General features: G+C 33.2%; 1 protein-coding gene across 2 annotated transcripts in view; it reads left to right on the top strand.

Annotated features, from left to right (window-relative positions):
* The window catches only part of LOC130897384 (rap1 GTPase-activating protein 1), an 848,316-nt gene that overhangs the window by 348,533 nt on the left and 477,033 nt on the right, over nucleotides 1-22,750 (top strand). The gene's annotated exons all lie outside the window — the stretch shown is intronic.

Here is a 22,750-nt window from a genome sequence, read left to right as displayed (position 1 = left end):
TAACAACAGAAGTCAGTTAGTAAGGGTTGATACAACGATGTCTTTTTGCAAGTTAATAGAAAGTGCCCCTAGGCCCTATTTTGTTTCTTCTGTTCCCCTATCTAGACATCAAGTGGTAAAATATGTCTATTTGCAGACTAGTTTCTCTTGGAGCAACCTTGATCTCACAGCACTCCATAGAACCATATCTAGTGACCTAATCACCCTTAAATAATGGTGCGATTCTAATCTTCTCTGTCTCAACGTTTCTAAAAGTTTTATCATATAAAAATACATTACAGACTTTTTTATTAAATAACCCCGCACCGTCGTTAAATTTCTAGAATTCTTAGGGCTTGCTGTGGTTAATTCCTTGAAATGGGAGTTACATATTGCCGCCTTATTTTGCGCTGAGATCAGTTTCCAAAGAACTAAACTTATCCACCTCCTTAACAGTCTATTGAGTCTTATTGAGTCGCATCTCCGTTATGCCCTTCCCTTCAGGGGGACGTGTGGTGCGACTCAATTTGAGCGAATCTTCAAACTACGAAAGAGATCTGTTTGATATTTACTTGGACTAAACAGCAGGGCTCACAGCAGGGACTTCTTTAAAAGATTAAAAATTCTGACTTTTCCTTCTTTAATCATCTTTGAATCAGTTTGCCTAATTCGTAAGCACGCTTCTCCCATTTCAGAATCAGCTATACATTTAGGAACGCGGAGCACGACCTTCACCTACCTACTCCACGTTCAGAATTAGTTAAGAGCTCAATGTTTCACAATGCAAAAAAATATTCTAATAATAATATTTAATTTCAGGCATCCTGCATAGTGGTTTAATTTTGTTATGGACTTATTTACTAATTATTACCTTTTACTATTACCTATAATTTTGTTACCCATTGTGGTTTTCTTCTGTATATTGAAAGCTACCCAAAAGTTTCCTAAGTTGACTTAGCGCCATAGCTACGCGAACCGTGTAACTAGCGCCCTCTATGAAAGTCAGATATGAAAACAAATTCATGAGATGTACTAGCTACCCACACACTCGTATGAAGTTTCATTACAATATTTACAGTTGTTTCGGCGAAATCGTACAAAATGTGCATAAATTTTTTTTCTTCAACGCCTTGTATCTTAAATTTTACAAAGCAAATCCCAGTTTTTATTTTTCAGTTCTCCTCTACCTATCCTAAACTCGGGGTCATTTTTATTTGAAAAACCTTGTTCATAGAGATACTTTAAAAATGGTACAAAAGGCTTTCATTATTTCATTATGGACAGATTACGCTGCCACGCTAAATTTAATGGTTGTTTTCATAAACTTCAATTTATATAAGATACTTGCTTAAAATTTGTTTTTTTTTTCAAAATGCTACTAAATTTGGTATTGAAGCCACTTTGTCAAATATCAAGTATCGACTGTTTGTTTTTATTACAATAAATTATGACCAGATGACGTCCCTTAACGAACGTCCATGCAAGGTGAAGCCCAATCTAGATACCAGCCAATTATCTGGTGCACACTTCTAGATTTCATATCGGATAAAAATCGAACAGATGTCTGTATTTTAATGCCAGTTAAAGTTTAGTAGGCACGTTCAAAAGGGCTTATTTTATGTGAACTGATCCCCATTTCTCGTTCCGTTTAGTGGATTCCGATGTTTTCATAGGTGATTTATGTGATTAGCTGGTGGTTTTTGAATAAAAGCTTCTCGAACCATGTTCTATAACAAAAAGATTTAGTTATAGAAGTCTCATTCATATAATAGAAGATTAACGATTCGTATAGGACTTTGTTCTATGTTAAATATTGGAAGATTAAATAGTTATAGCTTCAATTTTTGTATTAATAGCAATAACTCAGTCTGATACAATTATTTGATTAAAAAGAACAAATAGTGGTATATTGTAACTAAATATAATATTATCTAACGCTCAACTATAATTCCAATCGAATATAATCTGAGAGTATCAACTTCTGTTTGTAGTAGTTCCTGAACTAAAATTTTCCAGGTTTTGGATTGACAAAAGGAGTACATTAGAGTGATCGCTCGCATTTTTGTGAGGGAGAATAATTAGGAGACACCTAGAATAAAAAATATAGGTCATTCCGTCTGTTGGTATTTGTGTCTTGGAAGCAGAATTATGATTGATGGGAATTTTGTTCAATATTCGGGAATGTTAAGATGTGTTAGTAAGACCTGAACGGTAAACAATTTTTAAAAGAATTTCTTCGTGGTAACCAACGAAGGAAATATTTCCCTTCTACAAAGGAGTATTTACGACACAGTTTTTAGAATAATCAACTATATTTAACTACTTCTTGTGTATATTACAAGGTTTCTATTTTATTCTCGGTATATCCTAATACTTCGTAAATATTCTTGTCAAAGTAATTAGCAATATAGTTTTTCCAATATCAATTGCAGATTATAAAAATATTTACCGACAATTTTGTTTGATCTACCATAGGCGTAGATACCTCATTTTGAAAATTTGTACATCTTATGCAAGAAAGTATTATACGCCGTTATTTAGACAGATATACTTAATTGTAGTTCTACTTGGAACTTGAAAAAAATCATTATTATACCTCGTTAAATTGCTACAACTGAATATTAAATTATAAAACGTAAATAGACGAGTAAAATGTACCTGTCTCTAAGGTAGTTTGCTTTAAACAAGGTATCAGTCGTAAACTGAGCCCTTTTTGTACCTCATTCGTCTATTAGAACTTCGGTAGTCTTTTATCTGAAGCAAACAATCTTGTAGCTATCGAATTATCCTTGACGATTGCCATCCGTTTATTCAGTTTTTTGGGTTTAAAACCACATGCTTACAAAATTTGACGCAATGTTTCTAAACAGGTATAATTGTATTCTGTTCTCCTTGTATAAACCATAAATTTTCCTACGTATAAAATCTTGAGTAGCTTTGTTTTCAGTTTTCCTTTACATGTTTTTCTGTTCTGTGAATGAACCACAGCAACCCCTTTCGTAACTACTCGATAAATGGAAAATTTATTTACTCTAGTTAATTTAGCAATTCTTATAATGATTGCATTATCAGATTGCTGAATATTTTTCTTTTTTAAACATTTGAATATATTTAAAATAACTTGCAGTGTTTGTATATCTAAATCTTTATTATTGAATTCCTACCTGTCTTTATTCTCACTAAACTGTTGAGTTTCATTGTCTTTATCCGCTCAAGGTCTAAAGCACGTCATATTTCTATTTATTTAAAGAAATTTATGAATTAAGTAAATCTCACCAAACGAAGCCACTGCTTATCGCAGACTGTCTCTGGCAGAGATATTTCGAAGAAATTGGCTTCGGCCAATAGAAATGCATTTATGTTTACGATTCGATGTTTTCATTGGTAAACAATGGAGATGATGAGTACACGTGGACTGACGGTTTGTTAGATTTTTACCGAATTTTATACGGAACATTATTTTTCATTTCCTAATTTGACATGAGTGCCGTGCGTATTTATGAAATATTGAGATTGTTCCTTTCATAACTGTCTTCTCCAATTGATATTGGAAGAATTATAACCATTCTGTTGTCAAGATTTTATGCTCAAACTACCCTTTAAACCTTTAAACTTTATGTATCATGTCCAATTCTAGTACCCAATTGACTATTTTATTTTTTATCAGTATTCGGTTGAATTTCTTTCGTGTTAATGTTTGATCTATAACATTCCATATTGGAATGAATGCTGATTGTTCAATCTGTATATATGTATGATACATGATAAAGAACTTATTTCCATTTATAAACATATATAAATATATTCAAATGGCATCCGAAAATTAACTTTAAAAAACAAAGACAATTTCAATAGGTACAAGGTATGTGATTTTTTTCTGCCTTTCATTTTTATGTTGAAACGACTATATGTTGATGCATGTTAATCTTATTTTCTATATAAAAAGAACTTTATTCTATTATTATTCTATTTTTTGTATATATTTCATAGTTTTCGAATGATTAATAAAAAAGATATTTCCAAAATTATCACTTCAAAACCGGTCAAACCTGTAGAATATATTGATATTCTAATTTTTTACTGGATAACGTTCAATTTTAATTTATTCATTGTGGAAAATCTGTTGCATCAAGTTTTGATTTTGCCTTCAAAAAATGAAGATATTCGCTTGAATATAAATATTCACAGTACTAAACGTCTTTACGGTCCGTGACTTATTTTTATTTTTTCATCGGTCTTCAACTGATTTCACAAGTTGCCATAATTTTGCACTCCAATTCAGTTTTACCTCTCTAATATCCTTCAAAACTACATCTCAACATTTTTTCTTCGATCTTTCCCTCTTTCTCGTACCTCCATACCTTTCTTCAATGACCCTTTTTGCATTTCCCTTATAGTACGCCACAACAATCTTGCTCTTTGAGCTTTACTGTATCTTGTTATTGATGGGTATTCATCCAGTTCTTCATTGGTTCTTCTTCTTAAAAGTCCATCCATTAGTTTTCACTTTTTCCTGAACGCCTTCCTTTCCCATATAACCAGTTTAGTTTCATCAGCCTACCAGGGCTTCACCCCATTGGGTTTTCTTCTATTTATTTCATCATTTTCATTTGACAGCGTTGCTTCCAGGTATTCGAATAACACCATATACTTTGTTTTCTCGATTTCTTCTAGTTTCTTCTAGTTTATAGAATGCTATTTCAATTTCTTTGTTTGTTCAGTTATTAAAGCTAAATCGTCTGCATCTGCTGTTTTTACCCTGTTGCTTGTATCCCTGGTATCTGCCACTGTCGACATTCGATTCCCTTGTTTTAATCTCTTTTCAACCCTTAATTTCTCTGGTACAATTGTATGTGATGTATGTGTGAAAAAATTACAATCAAGAGTTTAATTTATAATTATATTATAATTGATTGAGCTCCCTCCACCACTGGCACTCTAATTCTAATGTTTCTATGTACTGATAATATAGCTAATTTCAATTTTAATCAAGACTACTATACAAATTCCCACACTCCATACAAATTGTTTCTTAAATAAAAAATACCGTCAACACATACTCGCTTATAGAAAAACAGTAAGGCACATACATTTGAACATAATTAAGAATATATTCGAATACTTTTTTGTAAATACCTTCATGGTATTGTTCAATTTATTTTCTAATATTTTGAATAAGACACGCACGGAACATATTTTAGTTCATAGTATCGTAAGTAATTTTTTAAAAAAATACCTCATATATGTTAAGTAATTTCAAGATAACACGTTATTTAATAGTTCTCATGCGAAAAAATTTAACGCTCTCTTCATAATTCGTTGAAATAATATATTTCCCAGACAAATCCGTTGGTTCAAGAGTCTTCCCAAGAACTACAATCGTAAGCAAAAAAATCTACTCAAGTCGCACGCTTGCGGTAAAAAAGTTCTGGCTCAGTGCTCTATGTTGTTATTGAGATTTTTTTGATGAAGAAAAAAATATTCTAAGACAAGGAATCTTACATAATGAAAAAGGGATATAATTAACAGTAATGATAATACATGTTTAACTTCGTGAAAATGATAATTTACTTGTAATTAACTTATAAATATTGAGTGTTCTCTCATCTGTCCCTAGCAACAGCTTCCAATCGTTTTTTCACGGTTCGAATAAGTTTTTGCAGTCGTCTTGTTCGATGCTATCCCATTCCGTGAGCGCCGTTATGAGGTCCAATTTTGTGGCTAATGCAGAACTTCTGTAGCCCTAACTTTTTTTTTAAGCTCGTCCCATGAATGCTCGATAGGATTCAAGTCCGGTCTACGAGCTAACTGATGCATAATCGACATCCTGTAAATGTTTCCGTTCAGAACCAGCAATATACAGACGGACATTTTCATGCATTAGGATGAAGTTTACGCCGATGAAACTGGTGTAGGAAACGACGGGATTCCTAAAAATTTCTGCTATGTATCGGTTTGCCGTTAAACCTCACCACCGCTAGTTTCCGGTTTTTACTTCCATAGAATTGCCCGCCTAAACAGGAACCTCCTCCAAAAGCCACGTTTTCTTTTAGGTAACACTGCTTCAATTTTTCTCCATGTGTTCTGTAAACTGGTCCTCTTCTACGGCAGATACATTCTACTTTCGTCTGATAAGAGAACGGAGCTCGATGGCTCCTCAGTTCAATTAATGTTTTCTCTGGCAAATCGTAGACGGGCTGGGGTTAATTTGGAGCCAGTTGGTCGCCTTTTTGGCCCAAGGTTAGCTACCTTAAGGCTTCTTTTGACCGTCCAGCCACTCACAGCCACTCGCTTTTCTCGGAACTCTTGTTGAAGCACCAGTGAGGGTCTGATTTCTCAACGATGTGCTGAGAATGATTCTGTCAGCTCCCTTGGAAATGCACTTTATTCTTCAGGAACCGCGTTTTCAATGAGTTATTAGTTTCTTTGGAACTACAGCAACATTTGGAAACAACAGACTGATTCATAATCAGCGCACCGGTCAGTTTTCGCTGATTCTGGCCTTGTTGCAATAGACTGACTGCTTGAGCAGCTTTATCATTTATAATGACTAATTGATAGTGGGGGGTCAGGTAGAGAACCTTTCATATTATGAGAAATATCAAGAACATTCAAGTTCCGCTTTATTTTGGTTGTCTTACATAAGATACATTACATCTATTTTTCATGTGTTAAGACAAGCAATGACAGGTTTGAACCCATTTCGACTTGATAGTCTATTATTTTAGCCGCTTAATGGAAATCGTATTTCAAGTTTACCAGTGGTGGGAGCAATTTAAAAGCAGAAATGAGGAATGGTTGAAGTATATTCGATCCCAGAAAATACAATAAATGAACAAACTTTCAAGTTAGGCGATTATTTATTCGAGATAAAAGGTGCCATGAAAACCACTTCAAGAATGAGTCAGGGACTTTCATTGTTATTATGACAACACGTTATGCCACAAATCTAACTGTTTATCTGTATTCGCCTTAATTGCCAAAAATGAACGTTTTGGCATCACCGTTCCTGAAGAAACCTTCCAAAAATGCTGTGACCTATTCCTGCAGCCTTATTTCTTCATATGTATCCGCTCGTGTTTTTATACCTTAAATTTTTTTGTGTTGCGTTGGACGGTGCTGATTTTTCAGTCTTTGATTCTTCCCTTTGAACTATATCAGGACAATTTTTTCTTATATTTAGTTTTCGATTAAGGTCGGGTTTCTATTAAAGTTCCTGCTGACTATTATTTACCAAATTACCAAAAATTCGGTTTCTTGACCTCCTAATAAATTAAACCTCCGAATAAATCGAGTTATTTGCCAAATAAGTTATTAGGCAGTCACAACTATGAATTAAAAAGTTTAATAGAAACTTAACCTAAAATATTATACATCAAAAGTGGTTTGTTTGTTTAATATACCTGTTTGTTTATTATAGATTAGTTTATTGTTGAGATATTCTTCTTACAAATAATTAAATAGTTGTTATGGAAGCTCTCCGAGATTTAGAAGATTTGTTTAATGAGGAAAAATACTCCAGTTGCTAGCAGAACGAGCTTATTCCGTTCGTGATAAAATTGATCATTACAATTTTTGTTCCGATGATGAATTTTATAAACGGTTCTATTTACAAAAGTCCACCGCTCGATTTATTTTTCAAGAAATAGAACACAGTTTACAAAACGAAATAAATCGATGAGCTGCTAACCTTATGAATCTTTCTATGTACATAGGTGTTTCTGTACTATTATCAGTTTTGTTTTTAGAAATTTATCAAGAGCTGTCTCGTCAATGAATAAATTATTGATAACTCTAAGATTTCTGGCTACAGGTAGTTTTTATATTATTCTTGGCGATTTTAGTGGTATTAATAAATCAACTGTTTAAAAATTATTAACCATGTTGTTCGCACTTTGTGTTCTTTACGAAAAAGATTTATAAAATTTCGTTCAACTAACGCGGTTCCCCAGAGTATTCGGCGCACTAGATTGTACACATATTGAGTCCAGGTGGGAAAACTATATACATACAGGTCTTATTTCCGTTAATTGATACTGATTTTTAAGAGGAAATCATGGTGAGTTGTTAAGAAACAGAAAATCTTTCTTTTCAATTAACAAGATGTGGCAAGATGACCGGGATCCACTCATGATAACCACATTTTTGACAACTCACAAATAAAAATGAGGTTTGAAGCTGACGAACTGGATGAAGGTATACTGCTTATAATATAATGGATATCCAATTCGCCCCCATTTTCCAATCCACATGGAGAGTGGGAAAATTTGTATAATGAGTCAAAAATAAGGACAAGAAACTGCATTGAGCGACTTTTTGGAGTGCGGAAAAGAAGTTTTCTGTATTATCTACAGGAATGAGGTGCAACATTAATTTAGCAATGAACATTATTACTCCTTGGGCCATTTTATACTATATATGTCAAATTGCTAATGATAAAACGGGCTTTATCACTCCATTAAGCGATAATAAGGTTTAGCCAATCAAAAATTGTGGAACGTTTAAGTTCCTCCCTATCGAGCGGTCGAGAGAGCCATCAAAGGATTTAGCTGCTGCCGCATTTTTGAATTTACTTTTGTTTCTACAACGTACTCGAAGGTTTTCCGGCGCATATTATTATCGATCGTAATTAAAATAAATAAGAAGCATTTTACCCTCTAAAAGCGCCAAAAAATTCAACGATCGTTAATAATATGCGCGGGAAAACCTTCGAGTACGTTGTAGAAACAAAAGTAAATTCAAAAATGCGGCAGCAGCTAAATACTTTTATGGCTCTCTCGACCGCTCGATAAGGAGGAACTTAAACGTTCCACAATTTTTGATTAGCTAAACCTTAATGTTAATTTGCGATTAATCTATCCATTATAGACTGTGATTGTTTGGTGATTTTTAATCGATTTTTCCACTCAATGCAGTGATATAACTCGCATGCGAACGTTTTGAAACACCCTGTATATGATATTACAGACAGTGAAGAGGAAAACCATGAAATAATCCTGGAGAATCATAAAATTCATAATACGCGACAACAATTTGTAGATCATTTTAGAAATATGCAATAAATAAATTATAAACACAAAATATTATTCGCGTTGGCTTTTATTGTTCGTAATGCTTTTTTTTATTTTTAATTCTAACTATACAAGTTCAGTTTGTTTATCATATAAAAGTGTTTTCTTTTTGTGCTCTTCTTCCTCCCTCTGCGTTTCTAAATAAAGTATTTCTTTTTTTGCAATAGCAAATTGGATGTCCACCAATTTCTTCTGAGAATCACTAATTTTAGAAATTCTGTCGCACACGTCTGCTTTATGTCCTTAAGAAACCTGCAGCTTTGTGTTTTTTGTACGCCGTAATTACCTTTGACTGAGATGTTGGGGGTTCATTTTCAAACTCAATTTCCTGTTGTATGTATAAATAACTAAAAAATTTTTTAAAATGTTGTTACACTTAAAAATAAAGTTACAGGTCCCTCCAAAGTCTCTACAGCTGTGCTAAATTGTCTACATACACTGCACATTATAAATACCAAACTTGGAGCACATTTTATTAAAATATTCAATATGCTATAATTAATTGAGAAAATAAACTTTGATTTATTGAAACCTAAATATCATATCTTCATCAAACTCTCCTTGAAGCCCATTAATATTGATAGACTGTGGTGGAGGTGGTAGCTGTGCCCTACCATCTCCAGTAGCAAATGTTTCCTACTCCAACTGCGTCACCTTTTTTTTTCAAATCTCGTTTTAAAACGTCATATTTCAGACTTAGGACTTCTGTGAGACATACTTAAAAGTATGTGAGTTATATAATATACTATATACTTCCTATTACCTGGATGAGCAATAAATTTCTTTCCACACAACTTTCTTCTCCTCCCAAGAGTGAAATAGAACTTTTTTTCGCTTATTTTTTTCCTTATTCAATGGACGATTGCTGTACAGGCATCTTCCATAGTGTCATCAACAGTAGACTGTTTGTTGAGTACAGAATAAAGTGACAAATACTTATTCGTTAGTTCGGATTTAAACCAACTGGGGTGAAGAAACGGTAAACATTTATTCGACAATTGAAAGTTCCTACTAAAGTTATTTGCCACTTTATTAGAACGTGAAGATACCGGCCCTAAGTCTGGTTCATAAGATTTTTATTTCTCGCTCTTCATCGTTTTTTGTTCTATCTATCTATCTATTACCATCACAAATTTGATAATAAACGCCTTTTATTAAAAGCGTTTCATACCAAAACTAATGAATCTAATATACTCAAATGTCTGAGAAACCCGGAATAAAAAATTAACACGACACACAAACTGGGTTTTAACGAAACCCGGTACCACTTTGGTAAATTTTCGCCACGTTGCCGGTTGATATCAGAAAACTCACGGATAGGAAGAAAAAAGATAAAAATCACTATTTTGGAACAGTCCCATAAATAAGAATTAGGACTAAGGTCATAAGTCATTGTTGATAACCGCTTAGAGTTATTAACAAAAAACTAATTAAAGAAAAAATTACTCATCATCGTCTGTTAGAAGATCATATGTCATTAAAATTCTCCGCATTCTCAATCTATTGATTTCTTCATTATATTCATTGTAATAAACTATTGAAGACACCGGTACTATTGTACAAAAATATATTGACCATTATGAGTAAAATGATCTGTCAGAGATAATAACATTTGAGCAATTTAGAATTAATTAAAAATTAATTCAAATGTCTTACAGTAATTAAAATATTATTTATTAACTGCTATATAAAATTATCGTACAATTTTATTAAACATTAAACAATGAAAATAATTCACATCCATATATTAAGGGAGACTTCGGTAAATAAGTGGTATTGTTGACATATTGATGAACTGGCATAATTCAAAACAAAAAATCAAAAAACTCAATAAAGCATTTGAGTTAATAATTAGTACCGTATTGACTCTCCTCTACTCCTCATTCTTGCATTGCATGCTTTCCATGGGATGCTCAGTTCATATTTATAGTTTATTTCAGAAAGATATAGAGTAATAAAACCTCATTAGGTATTCAAAGGGATCACAGAGTGACCCAACGAATATTTAAGCCATTTTCATAGTTTGGTATTGATTTCATTGTAAAATTCGTCCTTTTTATCAAGTGCAGGTAGGGGTTGGGGTCAATATATGGGTTTAGCCTATTGTTATCCATTCACAAACACTGTAAATAGTGTGCCAAAGGCGTGCCGGTAGGATACTCGTAAAAACGAAAGCCGAATCTGGAATAGGATTGGAATTAGGCAGTGGCACTAATAGAAGGTTAAACGGTACCTATTAAACGCAAAACGTAAAAACTGTATAATCTACTACCTAAGTAATCCCTATACATTATTTCGATATTGACACTTCAGACCAGAAAACATACAATCACTTAAAATTTTAATATTACAAATAATACTATTTCAAGACCTACACCTATGGTCGACACCGAAATTGAGCCGAACTGGACGGCATTCCCCATTTTATTACTCTATACCTTTCTTAAATAGACTGAAGACTGTAGCTACTGTAATAAACGATTATTATCACTGTTTAGGAGCCTAGGAACCTATCTAGTCACAGACAAACATTGCCTTGTTTCTATTAATAAGTAGGACTAAGAAACTGATCAAAATGCTTACGTGTGCGCCGATAGTACTATCAAACTAATATTGGTTGATCATCCTTGAATAAATTCCTTACTGGAAGTAGGAATTATCTTTCGGTATTTTTTTTACGTATACGTAGTGTTAAAGAAATGAAATTGCCATTCGTTAGTCTCGCTAAAACTCTAAAACGGCTGGACCGATTTGGCTAATTTTGGTTTTGTATTATATCCAGAGTCCAGAGAGGGTTTGAAAGGTGAATTAATATGAAAATGCTCGGAATTAAATGAAAACAACATTTTTGTTTTCCCTTGTTTTGTCACAAATTAAATTTCTTAACGCAATCAACTAATATATCGAGAGGAGCTTATATATCGTGTTTTTCCAGATATAGTGCAACAGCAATGATTCCACCAGATTTACTATTCGATTTTATGTCTGGCCTTTGCGTTGACCATAAATAAATCGCAAGCCTATTCGTTAGAAATTTGAAGAATCAAATTGGAGTTTCGCGCATGGATAATTATACGTCGCGTATTCGTGCTTCGGAAAACTGTCATCTTTGTTTATTTACACACTACAAAACAAAACAAAAAATATAGTTGTTCAGAAAGCATTAAATTGATTACTTATAATTAAAACCTTATAAATAACCAATATTTCAAGATAACTTTGTTTTGTAATTAATCGAAAATAATAATAATACTTCATTCACACCGAGTATTTTTTTTAATTGCTTTAATAAAAAAAGAATTCCTTTTGTTTGTTTTAAGTTTATTTTATACAAAAGTTTAGGTCTTTTATTTATCGATTAAGGCAGTATGAAATATAATTGACGAAATATCAGTAGGTTTTTTTGTGTACAAATTGGGGATTGTGTACTGTAGAGGAAAATTTGCTTCACTTCAACCGTTGTTTTCTTTGTTATTACGTTCAAAATAAAAAGATATAATGGCATATTATTCATATAATCATAATATACATTTTTAGGAACGTTACCTTAACCGCAAAGGTCCCATCTGGCAAACTACAAAGATTTGTCAATTATTTGTAAACCAACAAGACAAAGGCTCTGTTTCTCATCCCCTATTTTTTAATTTCTAACGGAATTATATAGATAGATAGATATGAAAAAGAAATTTAAATCAATGTCTCCCGGTCTGTCAGACGCTACCTTCCTGTTGGTGTGAATTTTTTACATTATAAATAACAACAGGCGTGTATTATGGTGATTAAAACTGAGATGCAGTTGTTTGATGTCGAAGTCGAAGATAACGCATTTGGTATAGACAAGATCCTAGAAGATGAGTATTTGCAATCCGAACACTGCTATTGGAAACAGGTCCTCGAAAAATTTGGAAAAAGAAACTATCAGGAAGAGAACAGTGTTAGAATAGTTAGGAAGAAACCTGTACATGTAGGGCAGAAAAATACCTAGATGGTGTCCAACGAACCAACCATAATACGGTATAGAAAATTCCGATTCTCAAAGATAAAGCACGTAATATTGGCGAAGAAGCTACGCCACGCCGTCTTCCTTCTGGAATTTGTCATTTTCTGTGGAGATTTGTACAATCACAAGCCCACTCAAAATATCCTCGAGTATGAAAAGAATAAGAATAAAGCAAGAGAATGTGATAAAGTAGATTGTTTTCTAATGCTATTGATTTTTACGCCTATTTTCGAATCAAAAAATGAAAATTACGACAGATGGCGCGGACGAAAAATAATTCCGATACTAGAGGTACTCGCCAGTAAAAGGTGTAATTTCATTAATTATTTATGGGAATATGACATCATGATAAATATATACTTGGCATTCAAAAATGATGTTATTTTCTTGGAAATCAAAATAATAGACGACACCTTTCCACTGGTGAACTAAAAGTCCTTTCCGGGTTATTCTTGGAATCCCTACCTAATAATTTAGGAAAGTGAATGTGTTAATATTCTCAAATTTTACATTTTTTCTTATCTACCCATATAATGCCCCGCGTTTCGTATCTGGACTGTTATAATCGCGACCAGAGCTGCTGTTCTGTTCTGAAATGTCACCAAGGAAAGGGAGATAACAGTAATTTGTATTTATATACACATTATTCCGAGCCATTATACCAAAGCGATCCTGCGTACAATCCTTGTTGCAAAACATAAATATTTACATTTGTATGTAATTATGATTATATAAAAAGTTTCTTTTGAAATGAATCATATCGGTTAGCCTTTTTCCAGCTGAATATCCTAGAAATGCAAATTTGTGAAAAGTTTAATAATGTCTCCAGATTTCATACTATAAAATTCAGGACTAATTAGGACTGAACTTCAATCATAAACATCGAGGAAATAATCCACAGTTAGATCATTATTAATAAACGAGCTGGTACTTGCAAGTTTTAACTTGCTGCATTCACCGACAAAATGTAAACAAATAACTACAAAAACTTTTGACCGTTAGTTTAGTTCACACTTTAACGTGTTGCCACTTGATTTTAGCTTCATTGTCCAATTAATTCTTACATACAAAGTACACTGTTGAACTCGATGTATCATTTCACATTGAGTATTTTTCACTTTTCATTTCCTAATATCAAATATAGAAAATTATAATGGTAGAAACTCTGAATTATCAAATAGAGATAAAAAGATGATATAAAATCAGGTATTAAGATATGTATGGACATACGGCAAACAACTTTAAGACTGTGCCAGCAAAAACAATATAGAAATCATACAAGAGATTCCAAAACAAATTATCAACGTCAAAAATTAGTGTAGGTATTTCGACACTACTACTATTGTCATGACATACAGAATAGCTGAATGCTGTATATCAACTGCTTCTTCTTGTACCACAAAATTGTTGTTAACTGTCCCAGTCTCTATGAGTTCTTGTTTTGTTGCTTTTTCATCCATATTCGCTTGTTCCCGGAGCCAATAAATTCAATAATTAGCTTTGCAGGGTCACCATATGGATAACGCTAATATCTATTGTTGACTCCTGTGATTGATGTAAATAAAGACTTACCTCAATCGGGAATACAAGGTGGAAAATGAACGAAATCTTATGGATCACTAGGCTTATAATTACACCAAATACAATTTATACATACATTACTTCTATATATAATTGTATATACACTTCTGAATACCACTTTATTCGACTACGTACAACTATATACTTCTACATAACCATCTACTATATCTTTTATAACCTTATAACTATCTATATATATACTCTTTCATGTTCTCTGACTCATAGTTCACACTTTGCGCTTTATTCAATTATACGGATTGTGTTTCATATTTATATAAATTCTTAATTGTACAATAATTACCTTTCAGATGTTTAACAATAATATGAACGTCATTTAGGCAAGAACAGGCCGAGAACCAAACACTCTGAAAGTCTGGGCAGCGCACCAAGCAGCTATTAGAGCTCTAAGTTCCAATATCATAAAACCCAAACTCTTTTAGGATTACATAGAAAAATTTAATGAGAACGAGAGAGAGAGAGAGAGAGAGAGAGAGAGAGTTACCCTACAATGGATTCCGGGACAGATAGGAATAAAACCAATTATGGGGACAACCTAAGTAAGAACAATCTACGAAGACTAACAGGAGTCCTATCGGGGCACTGTCGCCTCAACAAACATCTGAAGACGTTAGACTTAGCAGATAATGTGGCGTGTAGATTTTGCTGCACAGAGGACAAAACCTCTATCCAGATTCTCCAGAGCACTACACCTGGAAATAGATGACGAAGATCTCTGGTAATTAAAACCATTCCACATTCTAGAGTTTTTAAAAGGAGTGGGATTAACGGATTAGCTGTAAACTCTGAGCCTCCAGTATCGTAGCAAGAAAGGGGGACACAATAGATGTCTTGGGTCGCAGTGTACACGATACCTCAAAATCCATCCATATAAACAATAGCTTCTCAAACCATCAGAACGTTGAATCAGTCTAGCCGCCGGACCAACGATAAACTTTTTGCGCTAGTCTAGTGGTGAAAAAACAGAGCATAATCTCTGTTGTGTAGTGTGATAGCTAAGATACAACAAATCTGGATTCTATGGTCTTCTACAAATCACGATACCAGTATTGACTACATTGACGTTTAATACTAGGTGTTTCGAAATGAATAGCGATGTTTCAACACTTTATAATGAAAGCCTTCAAGTGTTTAATCCGAGCTTCACTCATTACACGACACGCTTTAACATGCTACCAATGTCTTTCTAATTTCAATAACTGCTTCAATTCTCTTTATTAATTTGGAAAAATCAGTCGATACTGGAGGCACCCACACAAGATTCTTCATAAAACCCCAAAGGTAGAAATTATCTGGCGACATATTGGAAGACCGTAAAAGCGAAATCGAGCCTTGATATTTGGCCCTTTGCGGTAAAATAAATTGTTTAGGTACATTTAATCATAACCTGCAGCTTTTCTGGTCTTTAACAATTTCAAACGATAAGAATTTAGTTGTAAGAGCCTCCAATTTCCTTGGTTTATACTCGAACGACTTTCGCACTGGTTCGAGGATCTCTTCACAAACGCTTGGTCCTCCTTTAGGTTTCTTTTCAAACTTATGATCCTTTTTTTTACAACTACCGTACTTGATACGGAACGTACATATAATGGCAAATTCCATTGTCGTAAAATATTAAACGCAACAATCTTTTGGTTTCCTAGCAGCAGCTTTACCACTTGCGGTACAATTATCGCTGACCAAATTAGGAGTTCTTCTTTAATTTGATGTATCACTTTTAACTGTACATAATAAATATAATGAAGCGTTCGAACCCTGCTATTCATTTTGGGTAAAACACTATCGAAGAAGAAAATGAAGGAAAACCTAACCATTCAATTTCCATAATAAACATTTTTGATTCAATTAAATAGCTCGAATATATTATTTGTTTCCATTTGTCGTAAAAGTATAAGCTAAAATGAATTTTATACGTATACATCCGAATACATAATTGCCTTTAAAAATTCACTGCACAATAATTATAGTGTAGAGCATTGGCAATATTCCAACAATTACCGTGTCCAGTATACTTTAAAACCCATTAACTGTTATTTTCCTGTTTGCCTGATTTACCCCCTATTCACATATATACTGAAGCTAATGTGCTTGTAGGTTTGTAATAATGATCTAGCTATTATCAACACTTTATAACATTGGTGACCAATGAATGAAAAATATTAAAAAATAATGTATAGCATAAGCAAATATTTTTACTATAAAAAGTGAACCTTTAAAAACACAACCAGGATTAAGACAAGGCGACTCTCTATCCCTATCCCTAAAGTTTATGATCAATTATACATTTCCCATTTTGCTGAATGACCTTTTGCCACCTCTCTTTCAGTTTCATAATTCCGCGCTCATAAAATTTCTGGTTCCTATCAGCAAAAACCTGAACTAGGTGCGATTGAAGGTCATCGTCATTTGTGAAAGTTTGACCATTCAAAGAACTCTGTAAAATTCGAAAGAAATGGTAATAAGATGGTGCAAGATCAGGGCTGTATGTGGCATCACTTCCCAACCAATCTCCAATAGTTTTCCACGAGTTGCCAAACATGTGTGAGGCCTCATTATAAACCTTTCCTATTTGACAATTCTGGCCGTTTGTCTTTGATTGCTTCATCCAATTTCATTAATTATTCTTGACAGTAAAAATCAGAATTTATCGTTTGGTTCCTTGGTAGCAGCTCAATATAAACAGGAGCAAACATAAAATTGGGAACAACATTATTGCCCAACATTTTAGCTTTTTATTATGTGAAGAAATTGTTGGAAAACTGTTCGTTGACCTACCTAGTTTTTGCGATGTTTGTTAAGAGAAATGAATAAAGAAAGAGAAAGGAATAAAATAAGGGGACACTCTGAGCCTATTATTGACAAGACCCCTACGAACGAACATAAGTTACATGAACATGATTCCAATAATCTTAGAAGGCTTACTATCTGCAGACGATATAAAAGAGAAAAAACTGCAAATGGAAGTCAGCATAGAAAAACGCAAAATAGAAGCGGAGGCTACAAACAGAACAAAAAAAGAAACAAATACGAGTATATACTTTGATAAAACAGTGTTCAATGAAACGGAGATATATCAAAAAAAAAAGTAAAACTGAGCATATACAATACAATACCAGTTCCAACACTGGCATACGGAAAAAAATTAATGGACAGAATAAGGAATAAAATTGTAAAAAACAACTTGCAACAAAAAACAATCAAGGAGAAAATAAAAAGAATCTTGAACTGGTTTCAACATTTAACAGGTATGGAACAAGATAAATTAACAAAACGATCATGGAAAGCAAGAACTATAGGAAGAAGAAGGAGAGGAAGACCAAGAAAAACATGGAACGTGCAAATAGCAGATATAGGAAAGCAAAAGCAACAGACAATAAATCAAATGATGATACTTGCACAGGACAAGAAAAGATCGAGGAAGTGGATAAAAAATACATTTCCAACGCCCTACAGATTTTGATTAACTATAGCAAGTGTGGTAGCGTTCATAAACCTATATTTTTAAGTGGAATGATACATCGAGTACAGCAGAATACTTTGTATGTAGAGAAGAAAGTTAGACAAAAGTTATGTAATCGTAATAAAAGAATATGATACAATTAAAGTTCTCTAAACCATACCACAACATAAATACCAGAAGTATTTATAATTACAATAAGAACATCATTCTATAATGTCAACTCTAGATATGTAAAGCATGTAGATTAGCTTTTTGAAGTTCTACCTTCAATATCATTCCTAATAATTTTTCCCTGTACATAAAATTGATAAACTAAAATAGCACTTTTGGAAGACATTTCTGCAATATTCGTGATGGTATCCTCATTAAATAAATCATTTTGATGAGCAATTGAACAAGAAAAGTTTCGAGAACATCTCAAAATTATGAGTTATAATGTAGGTACCTTAATTAAAATTAATTTTCATTAATCTTTCGAGTATCCACGTGCGACGTAGGAATAGCCCCTTTAAATTCCACCATAAAAACGTAGAGAAGCCCATTTGTCCGTAATTCCGCAAAGGGGAATCCTACGCAGTCTTCTTTATTGTATCCCTTACGCATTAGTAGAGATGAGGAGATACCTGAAACAGTTACGAACGTTGAAAAGCGAAGTTTTTTTAATTGACGCTTGGATTCGTACAAAGTTATCTAATTCATATTAAAACTACGAATTCATCATAGTTACGACGTGTGTATAAGCAATCCACTCCAATAGCTACATATTCAACCGACGCTAGATTATAAAATCATGTCTAATATCTGTAGTTTGCGATTGGCAGAGAGAGGAAAATAAAATAATCAATGGTACGTGTGTAAGAGATATAGAGACAAAAATAGCACGGGGAAAATCCGCTGCAAAAGCACTTCATGAACTACCATTGAGCTTAAATCTCACCGAAGAAATTGAAAATGTTTATCTAAGAATAGTACAGATTTTTCTTACTTTATATGAGGCAAAAGAATGCCCAATTAGAACAATAGCAAACAGTATAAAAATTGTGGAAATGTCTGATACGAAAGCAGAGAAATATAGCAACGAATAGGAGTAGAATGCATTATAATGTGTATTGCTATGGTAATTACTTTTAAAAGTTTTTCAAAAGTCAGAAAACGTTTTAAAATCTCAATAAATCAATTCAGTTCAGAAATAAGGGAACCAAATCGATTTTTAACGCTTCTGAACGCGCTGAAATGAAGAAACACATTCTGCTAAACGCGATAATTCATTATATACACTGCGCGTCAACGAAAACGGGCCACCCCAAAAATTTACGAACTTATCCAAATTGTAGTTTAGTTTTGTTGTAATAAATGTATGATTTATTTATTCAATAATGCTTTTAGCATATTATACGGGTTACAATTATAATATAAACAACAATTCAAGAATTTATAAATTTAAGAAACAACACTTTCAGTTGACACTATAATAATTGAACAAAGCACACACAAAAAGTGACCGGGTTTATTTTTCACCTTGATACTGGATGACAATTCTCATGCGAGGGGACAAGACATTCTGAATGTTTGCTTGAGGAAAATGAGGCCATTCCTCAATCAGAGCCAATCGGAGCTATTCACGTGTTGATGAAACAGGTATGCGACCTCTTACACGTCTTTTAAGCTGGTTCCAAATATGCTCAATAGGATTGAGATCGGGGCTTTGAGCGGGGCAGTCCAGTTATGCAATACCAACCTCTCCGTTACCATTCTTACCGCGTGCGGTCGAGCATTATCTTGCATTAGCAGAAAACAATTACCAACAAATCCAGCATAAGGTAATACATAGTCTTCTAGGATCTCTGTCACGTCGAGCTACCCCCATACGCAACCCGTGGTAACCGAGTACCGTTCTTCATCTCTTTTGTACACCTTATTTGTGCCGTCGTTGCCATACAGGCACATTCTATACTCATCCGTGAACAATACCTTTTTTCAGTCGTACACTGTCCAATTCACGTGTTTATGAGCAAAATCAAGTCTGCGTCTTCTGAGAGCTGCAGTAAGCAAGGATTCTTTAGCTGGACAAGCTGTCAAATCACTTTATTCCAACCTTCGTCGAACAGTAGACGTGCTGACTGCTACTTCGTGAGCTTGTTGAAGGCCGCTTTGGAACATTCTGGCGATTTGCGTTCGGTCTCGCAATGCAGCAATCGTTTGATAACGATCCATCGGAGCTGTTGTTTTTCGTTTTCCACCCGTACTGGGCCGTCGCTGGTGAGAGCCGGAACGGTTGGTATGTTCTTTGTACTGTTGATCGATTAACATTCAAACGTCTCGCTATCTCCCGTTGACTCATTCCAATATCCAGCAATGTTTCAATCTCAAAAGCTCTCCTATATTTTTCATCCATTGTTAAGGACTCGAAATTTCCATTCACGGAATCGGTGTTTGACAAGTAACTAACAATTGTATCGTTTTTTTTGGTTTCGAGAGTTGTTTCTCTTCTCTACAGGGCCAAATATTTGGGGTTACCTGTTTTTGCTGAATCGATTTTTATTTCTCACTCGTAACCCGTAACCTAATAAAACCACGCTCGTGATTTTTTTCAGATCACATCTTGTTACTCATAAAACAATTGATTATTTTCGAACCTTTGTGATATTATAGCTAATAATTTACTAATTAGAAAGTTTTTTATTCAAAGTACATTTTAATGTGTGTTATAAATTATCTAACAAAGTACGGTAGTGGACAGATTTATTAATTGAATAACTAAAGTTGAATCTTACGATTGCAAAGAGTGCCTCATAATGTAAATCGATTTTATAGGCCTATAAAATTAGGTGTATACCCTGTACCGAAGTTTGAATACCGAAAAAAGAGGGAGATCTAGTATTAGTCAATAGAAAAGTCAATGGGTTCATACAAAAATAGTTTAACATTTTGAAAACTTTTTTTCAAAAACTATATGTTCAGGTGGTTTGATAAAAATTAAGGAAATCACTGTCTTTATATATATATATTTTGCTAAAACTAATTTATTTACTTATTATTTTTAAACTTACAAATTTTCCTAAGCGATAATGGGCTGGATGTAAAATGAAAATTGTGAAAATAACAAATATTAATATTCTTATTTACCTTTACCATCGAATATTTGGTTCAAGGAGAGTAGAGACTTTTTTGTTAATAAATAATTAGGCCTAATTTTGTTTTTTCTGTTTTTGAACGACATTACACATCTAGACATTTTATATTATAAAACTTTAGTTTTATCCAACTACTCCACGTTCACAATTAGTTATGGGCTCAATACTTCACATTGCAAAAAAATGCACAATCATTTGACGATTGAAATACTGTTTATAACATATTTTCTCGAATTTCGCAAGACTTTGAAGGCATATTTACTGGAAAGTCCCTTCTAATCTATGAAAGACATTTATTCTAATAATACGAAGTAATTTTAATGTTGTTATTGATTTTTAATTCAAATTATTACCTATTTTAGGTTTGTCGTATGGTTAGTTTTATTATTAATATATTAGTTTAATTTTGACAATGTATACATTACATATAAAAATTTTCACATGTACATTTCAAAGGTAATTTTGTTATTCATTGTAAAGTTTCTTGTGCAAACTTTGTATTTAAATTTCATTTTATTTGTGTCTTTATTTTGTTATTTCTATGTTTGTTTATTAGTTTTGTTCACAAGCTTTTATCTACAAATTGTAAACCATTTTTTGACAATAATTGATTAATTTGACTAATCAGCCTGATACCCGCCATAAATCAAAAAAGATGGAAAATGGACGAAAAGTTATTTTAATATATATTTATAATTTTTTTGTTCATATCTCAACACAACAATAAGAAAAAATTACCATCCTGACGAAATATGACTGTTGCTACGAACTAAAAGACTATCTGACCACGTTGAGCTTCGGTGCGGTCCAAAGACTCGAAACTGAACTTTCCCTACAGCCCAGAGCGGTCTTATGGACTGTACGACGTATTTTATTTCAAACTTCTTCATGGCCCAAGGGACCGTATTTAAATGTGTTTTACAGTTTTGTTAGACCGTCCTGGGTCCTTGAAACATAACCCTACACTTGATCCATTTTATTTTTTTTGCAGGATCCTCAACTCCATTGTAAAATAGAAGATCTTACTCCTTATATTTTTTTTATTTCTGCAGCCTAATTCAAATAATATTTTCCTGTACCTATTTTCGGTGAATTGAATAAATTGAAAATCAAATTAGTCTTACCAACTTTGAGGAAGAACTCTGATATGAATGAGTAACTTCTAGTATTTTCTATAGCGCCTATTTCTGATTGTTTCATCCCAAAATAAACATAACAGATAAGTAAATATGACTTCACATTATTTTTGATCTCATATAATATTTTTCAAAACACATTGTACACTCTACTTAAGGCATAAATCATCGTTTCAATGTTTTTTTTTTGTTTTTTCATACTGCAAGTAGGGTTTACTTTCGAAAAAATATAATGAAAATATTTGTTTCGAATAGAAAGTACCAAAAATGACGCCCGAGGGAAACTTTACCGCTAACACTATTTTTACATATTCATTAATATAAACTAAAGACAAGAATTTAATCTTCGATATCTTGAAAACGAAGCGAGT

Source organism: Diorhabda carinulata, chromosome 8, assembly GCF_026250575.1.
Source record: "Diorhabda carinulata isolate Delta chromosome 8, icDioCari1.1, whole genome shotgun sequence".
NCBI lineage: Eukaryota > Metazoa > Arthropoda > Insecta > Coleoptera > Chrysomelidae > Diorhabda > Diorhabda carinulata.
Note: the sequence above shows the minus strand (reverse complement) of the source record. Positions and strands in the feature narration are given on the sequence as shown.